Source organism: Danio aesculapii, chromosome 15 (assembly GCF_903798145.1).
Source record: "Danio aesculapii chromosome 15, fDanAes4.1, whole genome shotgun sequence".
Lineage (NCBI taxonomy): Eukaryota > Metazoa > Chordata > Actinopteri > Cypriniformes > Danionidae > Danio > Danio aesculapii.
The window spans coordinates 23,976,927-23,990,104 of record NC_079449.1 but is presented as its reverse complement, the minus strand read 5'-3'; the positions used below and the strand labels follow the sequence as shown (position 1 = coordinate 23,990,104).

At 35.5% G+C, this 13,178-nt stretch overlaps 1 long non-coding RNA gene across 1 annotated transcript; it reads left to right on the top strand.

Moving 5' to 3' along the window:
• The first annotated feature begins 1,313 nt into the window (after positions 1-1,313).
• On the top strand, positions 1,314-11,744 carry LOC130241301 (uncharacterized). The gene is made up of 3 exons (XR_008838854.1): positions 1,314-1,448; positions 5,108-5,236; positions 11,511-11,744. It is a non-coding gene; the product is annotated as an uncharacterized LOC130241301 (long non-coding RNA).
• Positions 11,745-13,178: the final 1,434 nt, after the last annotated feature.

Genomic DNA, 13,178 nt, shown 5'->3' with positions numbered 1-13,178 from the left:
CATACAGTTTAAAGTGATACATAGGCTACATTACAGTATATTAAAACTAAACTCAATAAGATTTTCCCTTCAGTTTCTCTGTTATTTGACAGATGCAAGTTCAGAGGGAACGTATGCTCATACTTTTTCCCCTGAGATCTCAAAGTTTTGGAAGAATATTTTTCAGTTTTATTCAAATGTTTTAGGAGAAGATATTGAATGAGCCCTGTTTGGATGCTCTGACCCTGTGTTAGCATGGTCACATAATCAGCAAATGTCTATTATGTTTGGTATGGCGGAGGCTAAAAGGGTGATCTTGATGGATTGGAAGTCCACTTTACCACCTACTTTTCATAAATGGCTGACTGAAATGGTTGCTGCTCTTAAGCTTAAAAGAATAATTTTTAAGAATAAAAAAAAAAGTTTTGAGTGCTCAAGAATTTTCCAGAAACACTCAATCAGGTTTAGGTCAGGATTCCGGGCTGGCTGTTTTATCGTTTTGTTGTTTGAGTTTGATCAAGTAAAACTTAATGGTGTATATTACTTAGTCTATTTGGTGCATGATTGGATGGACTTGTGCTTTTTTGTTTAGTTTTTGTGTTTTTTTTATTTTATTATTATTATTATTGTTATTATTATTATTAGTAGTAGTAGTAGTAGTAGTAGTAGTAATAGTAGTAGTAGTAGTAATAGTTTTAATTAATTAAAAAAAAAAATTCTGTATTTTTTCCTTATCATTTGTAAAAAAAAATCGTTATAGATTGTATAAATGTTTTTTGTTCTGTTTATTAAAAATGATCATGATGAATGAGTTCTTATTTTATTTTGGTAGCAGCTTCAGTCTTAAAGTATGAAAATGCATCTTTGACATAATGATGGTTACGTTTTTAAAACTTTAATAAAATTTATATAAAGTTTGCATTTTTAAAAATCTTCATTCCAGTGACGTGAAATAAAAGTATAAAAATACTTAATAATTTCCAACACAAGAGATATTATTTGGTGCAAATGACATTTGCTCTTGAACGTTCATAAAGCTTTGAGTTTGAAAAGCATGCTTAATTTCTTCTTCTTAGTTCCACAGGGCCCAAGTGTCTTAATAGAAAAACACCCAGACACTCACAGACACACAGAAGGATAAATCTGCAAGCCCAGAGGCAAGTCCAGTTATTACCTCTCTGCTCCATATATAAGTCTCCCATTCTCCATTGTGTGATTTGTATGCAGCAATGACTAGCTTTATTGAGCCTCCTACTGCGTTCCCCGGGGTCAGAGGTAAAACCCGTCCAGCACGGTCGCCCCGTGGATGTAGGGAGTGGACTCAGAAATAATTGCCCAGGACAGAATGTCTCCAAGCGCTGTGTGGGAGAGCTCTGCTGATCCTCATCCCGCTGATCATCATTCATTCTCATTCATACACAGATTATTCCTACAGGGAAAGGAAAGACTACATCTTTCAACGGCACAAGGTAGGAGTCCGCATTCGACTGATCCAGGATCAGGGACACCTACCAACAGCTCAATTTATCTCTGACTAGTGTAAGAAGCCAACTTCTGCTGACACGCTTTCTTGTCTGTGTTGGGCCGCCTGTATTATGTCTAATCTCCTGTACTTCTGCAGTGTGCCAGACCCGTCCATCGGGCTTATCATGAGCAGTGACAGACGCCCAGCAGTCGCCCAGCACATGTTCTGACCCCTGCGACCTCCCCTTCCCAACAGTACTCTAGATCACCAACATGTACCTTTTTTGTCCAATGATAATGAAAGTCAGTGGGGTCTAATACAAAACTGCACCCGATTGATTTTCTTTGTATGTTTCATTAAGAAATTCTTAAAGGGATAGTTCAGGACAACCGCCTCATCATTCACTCTCCCTCGTGTGCTTTTAAATGTTCTGTTGAACACAAAAGAGGACATTTTGAAGAAGGCTTGTTGTTGGCACACTTCAGCTTCAAAATCAAATGTCAATGGGTACCAGCCACCAGCATTTTTCAAAGTATCTTCTCTTGTGTTCAACAGCAGAAAGAAACATGAAGGTAAATCGTGGCAGAATTAATTTTTTTGGATGAACTAACACTACAAGTATGTCCTTTTGAGTTTCACAGAAGACTTTCAGTTGAGTTAGTTCCATGGGGACCTTCAGATAAGTAAATGATCACAGAATATTCGTTATAGGGTGAACTGTCACTTTAAATTCTGACTGGTGCTCCTGATTTGTGACCCAGAAGATAACCTTTTCCAGGCTCATTCTGCTTCTTCTGCTAACTATCTGTTAGTCCCTTCACCAACTTTGTGGCAAACAAATGCTGTTTATTAATATGCAGGTTAAGTAAAATCACAGAAAAAATGCACTCTAAAGTGAACTGCAATCCATTTTTATCTGAAGTCTTTAGTCTTTTTAAATATATACATACACTGTCCACTTTATTGGGTGGATCTTGCTAGTACTGTAGGTTTGCCCTATTTATACATCAGTGTTAAACCTTCCTCAGGGCAGGGCATATTAATTTGCATCATTCAGTTACTAATACTGCACCCCAATTTGCATACTTATACTACGCCCTAAAAGTATGTACTTTTTTGTGAAGGAAAAATATGTTTAACAGAAGTGTATGCAAGCTCTGGGACATACTACTTCCTCATTGAAAGATTGTTATGTTGCTTAGTTATGAGCCCTGTCAATTATCCACACATCATCCACATTTCTGTCATATTTAATTTCCTACCTTATTGGAGAAGCAGCAGCAGGTTAATCTGGCATTCACGAGTATTACATGCAGAGAAATCTCCTCATGTGTTTGGATAATTCTGCATTCAGACGTTAATGTCCAAACACGTTTTTATATAAGTTCAGTATTGTTGTTGCAGATGAAATATAACACAGAAAACGCGATTTAAATATTTCCAGTTGGCTAGATATTAATTAAAAGTCATACAAACATCTTTACCAAAGCCTCACTACTTGACGGTTGGTCTCGCGCGTCGGCCATTTTTGTAGTTTATTTACACCATTCATCCGGGTTTGTAGTTCTAATCGAATTCACGTGGTTGTTGCTAGATTGGATATGCTTGTGGCCAGAAGTTAATGTGAATTATTTATGTTATTTTTTACATTTCCCATTAATTGTATTTTATTAACATCTACTTCCACCCCAACCCTAAACTCAACCATCACAGTAACGTAAAAAGAGTAGTTGTACCGAGTGTTATTTAGGCTATCGATTAAATTACCCCATAAATTGTATTTTTTAACTACACTAAAAGTTTTTACTGGAAATAGTAAACTATTCGTGAACCTTTGGCATACTCTTTTCGACATACTACGATTTGGGACATACTAATTCTGTTTTCAAATATTTAGGACAGATATTATGCGAATTGGGATGCAGCGTATTAGTTATTCTATTAGAATCTTGTTCAAGAAACCAGTTTAAGATTAATTGAGCTTTGTTACATGGTACATTATCCTGCTAAAAAGAGCAATCTTAAAATAGGCTCACCGAGGATGGCTATGGTCAGCCATAAGTTTAAGGCATTTAAATGATGTTTCGTTTGTAATATTTCAAAAGTGTGCCAAGAAATCTACCCTAATGCTACACATTAATGCAAAAAATTGGTTTCTTCAAGCAGTTCTTTGTGGTAGTTGAGTTTAATGGGTCGCTTAATGGGTCTTTGTTTTGTAATCATAATGGAACTAATTTCAGTGCTATATAGCAATATTAATGGAACTTTAGTGGTTCTTATGGTGCTGCATATTACCATCTTTAACGTTGCTGAGGCTTTTATTTCAGTATGTTGATGTGCTTTCAACTGAAACATTACTGAGTATCGGGTAGGGCTTTCCTTTGCGCATTATTCCTTCATAGCAAACTAATGGTACACTGAAAAATAAAAATATTCAAAGATGATTTCTTGGATTTACTCAATTTTTTTACGTTAAGTGGTTGTAAACAATTTATTTGGGCTGAATTTAAACAAACAAATTAAGTTGAACATTGCTCAATTTAATTTGTTTGTTTAAATTCAACACAAATAAATTGTTTACAACAGTTTTGCATGCAACACTTTTTTCAGTGTACGATGGGTGTGGTGAAGGATATTTATATAGAGTTGGAAGCTCTCAAGTTAACATTAACAGAAGGAAATGGTCAGACTTTGATAAAAAAAAAACTAGACATTTCTGAGACTTTTATTTCAGTATGTTGATGTACTTCCAACTGAAACAGAATATTGAGTAGGGGTGGGGCACATCATTCCCTCATAGAGTGGTGAAGAATATTTAGGTATCATTTTATTTTGAAGGTGCCTTTAAGGCATTTTGTTGATTTTGAGCTACATTGCATCTACATGCCGACTAATTCCCAATAGATTATAAGTAGACTGTTGGGTTGGGGTTAGGGTTAGTCGTATATTCTATTAAATGTCTGTTGAAGGAGCAGTATCAGCAGATATTTAGCAGACAGTCGACTAATAGTCAAATGAGAAGTAATTGGCATGTAGTTGCAATGCAACTTTTAGTCAACAAAATGTGCAATAGTGACCATCAAAATAAAGTGTAACTGATATGTATATAGAATTGGAACCCCTCAAGTTAACATAAACAGAAAATCCATTGTGGAACCAGGTGGAAGCAAATGATCAGATATTGATTGAAAAACTAGAAGGTACAGAGACTTTTATTTCAGTATGTTGATGTACATCCTGAAATGTAATATCGAGAAGGGGTTAGGGCTTTCTTTTTGCACATCATTTGCTCATCACAAACAGCAAAGGGGGCATGGTTAAGAATACTGTGGTTCACTGATTCAGTGAATCAACTTGCACAGATTTATTGTTCACCTAAAGTCCAATAATGTGCACTAGCAAAAAAACAAAAAACAAGATGTATTGCAAGAGATGAAAGGCTCCCATGTGGTCAGTAATCCTATATGTTGCACAACAAAACTTTATTAGAACATAAAAGACAGCTAAAATATAATTAATAGTAAAGTACTGAATACAAAGTTTGCCATATAAATTTATTAGGCTGTCAGTTTAATTTACAGCGCAGTATGTTTTTGCTTTTCTTTCACCAGTGTGTACATATTGCGTGTGTCTTGTCATAATATTTCACTGTATTTTCACCAGGTTGCATCGTAGCAAATGATCTACAAAACTCTTGCCGGAGGCTGATTCGGTTACAGCAGTGTGAGTGCACGGCTACAGTACTGGCAGGTGTATGAGCGATTATATGCGTTTGGCACTGATCCCTCGCAGGTGAGCACATGCACGTATGCCACGTCAAAGCCTGTTATTGCACGAATCAGTAACACTTTCGCTCTGAGCTCACAGTGTGTTTGCGCTCAGTCAAAGGCTGATTTGTGTGCAAAGACTTCATGCTAATAATATGTTGTAGCCCACTCTCAATGTTCAATCCAAAGTCTCTTTGTGCTCAGACAATTAGGAATGTTACACATACTCAATCTCACACACAGACACCTAGTTTAATTCACCTGCAGGGGCCTCTGCGCTTCAGCCTGTAAAGGGCCTCTTAACCGTCATGCTGAATAGTTCACACTAAACCAAAGATTTTACAGGGGCCTGAATTCACGTGCTCTTACACAAGGCTTTGTTTGGCTGAGTGTTTACCCGGCAGTGCTGCAGCAATAAGCAGTACTAGCAACTGCCGACTGATAGAATGTGTAGTTCATTGGTGTAATCATAACTTTTGTTATTACACAGTATATTAAATATGCAATGTTAAAAGATTGAATATAATATGTTTAACATATGTTTTGAGGATTACATATACACCTATATTAATATTTTGTGTGGTAAATACCTAGCCTGATCTATATAGAGATTGAAATAATTGATTTTTATTACTGAAATCTAATTAAAATAATAATAAAATATGATTGATTCAAATAAATATAACAAATGAATAGAAAATAAAATAAATATTTAAAACTTGTATTAAATACATAAAGTTAGATTAAATTAAATGTTCACACTTAATTTTAAGCTACAGCTTTGGGTGCCAATAAATCATTAAATATGACTTTTGCCTCAATGAAATGTAAGATTAGGGATGTACAGTAGATCATGTAGACTATGTACTTTATAAGTACTAATAAACAGTTGATATCTAAATAATAGGCAGGTAATAAGACATGATATTGATATTTTTGGTACTAAATTGGTTTAATTTCAGAAATAAAGCCACAAAAATTGTCACTGGTGTGATACATTTTCAAAAGGTACACTTTGGTGCATTTAGGGTCCACATTTGCAACTTCAAGGTACATATTAGTACTTAAAAAGTACAAAAGTGGTACCTTTAGGTATTAGTGGGGACTTTTTAAGTACAAAAGTGTACCTTTTAGGTAAAAAATGTGCACCTTTATTTCTGAAGGGGGTTACACACCAGAAGCACAGCTCAACGACGTACCACGTAGCGCTACGCAGCGCCACGCAGCGCCATGCATTTCAGAATTCTAAACACAGGTTTCTATCAGGGTACACACACCGGTGCCATAAGTCGGCGGCTGTCGGCGGCACACAGCCACGACTCAAGGACACCGTTCATATTTCTGCTGCGCCACAGAGCGCCAGCTTATTAGTTTCATTTTAAATAGCATGTGAATGTGTGCGTCTGGTGTGCGATACTTTCAACTGTCATGTGCGCGCTGTGATGCAGCGAATCCGGTGTGTGACGCCCTTGAGAGTGTACTAAAGTTAAGTTACCAAACAAACGAAAACAAATTGGATTGCAATAAATGATCTAAATTGAATAAAAATGTGGCTACACGGTGGCGCAGTGGGTAGCATGATCGCCTCACAGCAAGAAGGTCGCTGGTTAGAGCCTCGGCTGGGTCAGTTGGAATTTTTGTGTGGAGTTTGCATGTTCTTCCCTCATTGGCGTGGGTTTCCTCCGGGTGCTCCGGTTTCCCCCACAAGTCCAAGTCCCTGATAAAAAGAAAACAACCTAACAAGAGTCTAACAACCCTTTTGTAAGAGGAACTACTCTTCTGCCATTCATTAACATCATTAACGTCACTTTAGAGCTAATATTTGAATGATGCTCTAGCAAAATGTCTAAAGTGATGACAAACAGGTGATTTTGCTCACATTTTAAGATTTAAGAAGTCCACCATCAGTCTAGAGATTTCCCAGTATTTCTCTGTTGTAATTGGGATATCACAATACTTAACCCCGAAAAAGCCAAAGCCACGCAATCACTACCAGATTACTGTTGTGTTTGCGATAAGGAAAAACGCTAAACACATGCGGCCATTTCTTCTTTCTTTCTGTCTACTGAACTAGTCTGCAGTAACAAAAAAGGAGACTCATTTGAAACATACAGATGGCCAACCGTAGTTTGAAAATATGCCAATCTTTTCTCCTCTAAGGGCTTATTATGCGGTCTCTGTCGTCATCTTGTGGATGGACAACGACAACCATCTGCTCTGCTCAATGACAGGCTAGGACCACTGATGCACTGTTTCCCAGAAATTAAAAATATTTAAAATAGACACTATCCTTATAAATAAACTGTGCAGTTGCAATCTAAACAACTACATTCTCACCTAAAAAAGCCATTATGTTGTCCAACAGCTGCAATATTTGTCTAACTGTAGTGAGTGTATTGATCTGCTGTCACTCTATGTGGGCGGAGTAATACAGAAGGGTGAGGAAGCTGTAGGAGTCTGATATTGCAGAATATTGCACGGCTAACAGCCAATCAGATTCGAGAACCAGACAAAACCGTTGTATATAACTAAATATGCTACCATAAGTACAAAAAGTGTTAATATACCGTAAATTAAATGTTTTCTAAATATATGATCATTGTTACAGTATAAATTGGGTTTTTATTGAAGAAAAAATATAAATGACTTTTACATTTTAGAATTGAGTTCCTTACGAGGATAATTCTACCTGTGGTCAGTGGCATAAGAAAGATTGAAAATTGAAAAGGCATGTATTATGGAAGCGTAACGTGAAGTATGAGCCGTATGATTTTGTGCAAACATACACGCATCAGCAACAAACCATCCATGTATTTTTATTTGATGTTTTGACAAACTCATTTTTCATTCGTAGACCGCTATCGTACACTCTGACATCAGCCACTAATAGAAAAAATATGTTTTCCTTCCCTCGAGTGAGAAACCAAAATGCATTCTCTGCACAGCTCATGAAACTCTCATCAGGAACACGGTCAAATAAGCCCATCATTACGCTGTCCAAACTCAGTGTCCCAGCTCATCCGTCTCGGCATGATGACACTAATACCAATGATGATTTTCCAAGAGCGCTGCTGTGTATATATTTATTACATTTTTTTGCGTCTATTAAAAACTAAGCTTCTAACGGTTAAAGCGAGACCATGATGTCATGCAGTATGTTGGGCTGCTGCAGGGCAAATGAGTCTGGGAGGTTTTTGGAGTTTCGGTAGAGCAGAGCAGAGCAGAGCAGAGCAGATTGCAGAAACAATGGATGGATATGACAGAAAATGTGTTTTGGCTCGAGTCGCCTCAATTACATCACTCCTGCTTCCTAGAAAATCTATCATTGCTAAAGTATTATTCTTGGCAAGGGCTGCAGACTGATAGTTCCTGCTCTCAGGAAGAGGCTGCTGCTTTGTGGATGATACGTTTTTACACTTGCTTTTGTGTGGTTTATATATCATGTCGAATAAATACTTTATAAGTACTAATAAACAGTCAATGTCTTAATAATAGCAGGTAATAAGCCACTAGTTTGTACACTCTCAGAAAAAAAAGGTACATGGTGGTACAAATAATGTTACTTAAGGAACAGTTTTGTACCTTTTTAAAAGTTCTACCTTATATGGTACAGAAAAGACCTTTTATGATACTGTTCTGTGCATTTTATGGTACAATTTAAATAAAGGTACACAGTTGTTCTCATAAAAAAGTACATAAGTGTTGGACAACTCCTTTATTACAATATCTATGAAAATAAATATTACTGGAAGGGCAAAGAGATTTAATTAATAATTTCCATATTAAAACATGAATCATCATTTAAAAGCATAATCCTAAAGAAACTCATGAACATTAATAATGAAGTGCTGGTAACTGGTAAAACAAAACTATGGGTATTGTAAAATAATTATTTAAGGCATTTTTAATAAACATTTGGTAAGCATTTTCTGATAAATACATTTTCATTATTGATATCCGCACCTTTTGGTGTTTGCTTTCCACTACGCACATGAGCTGACAGATGTCCTGCATATGCAAAGTGTTCATGCAGACATTTTACTATTGCGAAACTAATCAAACATTGTGCATATCTCGTTACAATACTTTTGCATAATTCTATTTCTATTTTAAAATTAAGTAAATTAAATTAACTTATAAGTTATTACAAAGGTATTGTGTAAAAATTAGAGAAAAAAACGTTTTATATTGTACATGGGAGAATGTATTTCTGTAACATTTTTTTGAAAAGTGTTGTGAAAAGGCAAAAAAATTTGATCTTTAGTTCGTTTAGCGACAAATAGATCTTTTGATTTATGTTAAAGTATTTTTATTCTTTACTGTAAATGGAAAAGGTGCATTTACACAAAAAGAAACTTTTTTAAAAACATTGTTTAAAGTGTATTTGATGTTTTATATTTACTGAAAATAAATCGACACATTTTGGATAAAGCAAAATGCCTTTAAATAGTTCTTGAAGGAACAAACTTTACACTGTTATGGTACAAAGTGTCTTGTCACTGTAGTGTCTTGTCACCTTCATGGATCAGATTTTACCTTTGATGAAGGTACAATATTGTATTCGCAGGTTTTAAAAACCAAAGGTATATTTTGGTTTCCCATGGTACAAATCATGTCCTTAAAAGTACAAACTGCAATGGTACAAATTAGTTTCTTTGTCTTAAGGTACAATTCTGTTTCATAAAAAGGTACTGCCCAGTGACAAGGGTTTGTACATTCTTTGGTACAACATTGTACCATTGTTTTCTGAGAGTGTAGTTACCAAACATATGTATATATGTATATACACACACACACACACACACACACACACACACACACACACACACACACACACACACACACACACAGTAAAATACCCGAAAGTTAGCAGTTTTTCGTATTTTGTGATTAATTTTTTCACTTTTATCCTGTTTATTGATGCTTTTGAATTGCATTATGGGACTTTGATGGTTCTTCCAACAACTTTTAACATTGAAATGTTAAAGTAGTGACTTTTATTAATAACTTTTAATAGTTTAAAGAGATATATTATCTTGGTTGGTGTTATATATTATGATACAAAAACCTTGAAATATACTGGCCGCACATTGTTTTTATTTTACAGACTTATTTCTCTATATAGTTCTTATACATTATATTATTTCAAACTCCTAAAATGCCAATAAAAGTTTCTTTGTTAAACTGTAGAGTTTAATTTTCAACATCAAAAGTGGACAGAGCAGAGATCAAGGTCCTATAAAGCAATTCACAACTGTAAATAAACGGAAAACATAATATATTATCACAAAATATGGAAACAAATAAATTATTATCAGTGGTAAAAACATTGATTTTTGTTAAATCCATAATAGATTTTGTTCCTGATTTATGTATTTATTTATTCCTTCATTTTCTTTTTCCTGTGTGATTTAATTAATCTCTATGTACCTGATTGTTGTTAAATTTAATGTTTATTATTTTTTATATTATTTATTTTTTAATATTATTAAAATCCATAAATCAAAATGTTAAAAATAAAAGAGTTTAAAAACACATTTTCTTTTTGTGTTAGAATTGTTTATTTTAATTTAACTTTTAGTATCTCTTTTATATTTTATCTCAAAATGCTAAATATTGCTATAAAATATAACTACTATTTCCATGTTTAAATTAAATGAATGCCAGATTTCCGAAGTGGCCTCAAACATTTGGACCCCGCTGTAAAATCTTGTGTTTTCTCACAATCCTTAATGTAATCTAAATGATTCGCTTTCTAGCAAGCTTTCATCAGAGACCCTATCATTTCTCCATTGTTCTGTTTAAACATTGGGCAATCTGCACACTAATTAACACCACATTGACAAACAATCTGTTTCATTTGGAAGGAAACAGCGGTTACGAGACATCAGGGAAATAAATATTAACAAACCTCAACCTAAATCCAAACGCGATATTAAGTCATGGTTCTGCGGTTATAATTACACCCCACTTGTTGTTGCAATACTTTCTTGTGAATCATTTAAAAACAAAGCCCACTTTAGACAAGGCCCATTTCACGGATGAAATAGAATTGGGATCACTTTCTCCGCAGAAAAGACATCAGTAAACCACAAGATCTGTTTCTACATTAGATTAAGTATGCCGTTGATCGAAGGGTTTAAGTAAACTACTCTGAATCGGGGTAATTGTGTTGTGGTGGGCTCTGATGTGGTGTGGATGTGATCCTTAATTCCTCTCAGACATGCTTATGTGTGTATGTATTTGTGCGTATGTGTGGTTTGATTGATAAAAGATGCTGTTTATATGTGTGTGTACAGCAGTGAAGTTCAACGCAGTCATGGCTGTTCCGAGAGAAAAGGGGGCTGTAATTATCCGGAGCCAGTCATCTCAGGAGGTCGGCTGAGGTTTGGGGAATGTGACCCCCTCCTCCACACCTCTCTTCACCCTTCAGTCCTCCATCGTCAGCTGGAAAATCACAATGCCACACCAGAATGGGCAGGACAGGCTGCGCAGGATCCATGTCGGTGATGTGTGTATGCAGAAGTGTAAAATGTGCGCTGTAAAAAATGGTACCGTTGAACATCAATTTAAAACATTTACTTCAACTCAATACACTTTATAGATTTTGTCATATTGATTACTGGATATTTTTTTAATTGCAATAACAGGGAATTACAATGAAAATATAGTAGAATAAGTATAATACATTCCAAAGACATGTGCTGTAAGGCAAGGCAAGGCAAGTTTATTTATATAGCCCATTTCATACACAGTGGCAATTCAAAGTGCTTTACATAAACAGGAATAAAAGAGACAAGTATAATAAAATAAAAACAACTAATAAAAATGATTAAAAAACAGATTAAAATGTGTTAAAACAAGTTATAAAAGAATGAAAAAGAAATAGGTCTGTAGGTGAATTGGGAAAGCTAAATTGTCTGTAGTGCATGTGTGTATGTCCTGATCCTCCAGATTGGGGGTTGAGTGTTGGGTTAACAACTCGCCTCATAAAAACTAGTTACGAAACACCAATATGGTGCGGCTAAATATCAACTTCGATATAAATGGCCCTGGGAGTAAGTATTACAATGATATGGCAAAGAGAAAGATATGTGAGAAAGAAAATAAGACAATAAAATAAGCAAATTTAAAAAAAAGGAGTGAGAGGGCACACATTTTAGAAGTTTGAATTGCTTTCCTGTTATGAGACTCTGAAATGGTATTTAAGTACAGATCCAATTCTTGTTTGATTACTAGATATTGATTAGTCAAAAAGCCAGTTGGCATTTCTGTGTGGAGTTTGCATGATCTCCTCGTGTTGGCGTTGGGTTTCCTCTGGGTGCTAGGGTTTCCCCCACAGTCCAAAGACATGCGCTATAGGTGAATTGAAAAAGCTATATTGGCCATGGTGTATGTGTGTGAATCCAGGAGTGTATGGGTGTTTCCCAGTGTTGGGTTGCGGCTGGAAGGGGATCTACTGCGTAAAACTTATGCTGGATAAGTTGTCGGTTCATTTCGCTGTGCGATCGTCAGATGAATAAAGGGACTAAGCTGAAAAGAAAAGTAATAAATGAATAAACGATTAGTCAAAAATACTCATATGCTACAATTTCCACCACACACCTTAAAGTAATTAAGTTTCTTCAACTTATTTAATACAATTTTCTGTAATTCATAAAAAATATATTAGTTTAGGTGTAACACGTTTTCTGAAATAACTTAAACATTAATTGGTTTGGGTGTGACAGGATGTAATTTTATATTTATGTATATGTCATTTTTAAGTTGATACAATAGTTCACATTTTACAGTGTTTTCAGCAATATTGTTCACGTGAAACTACAGGGGCATCACCGTGGTGAAGTGGGTAGCACGATTGCCTCACAGCAAGAAGGTCGTTGGTTTGAGCCCCAGCTATGTCAGTTGGCATTTCTGTGTGGAGTTTGCATGTTCTCCCCGTTTTCGCATGAGTTTCCATTGGGTGC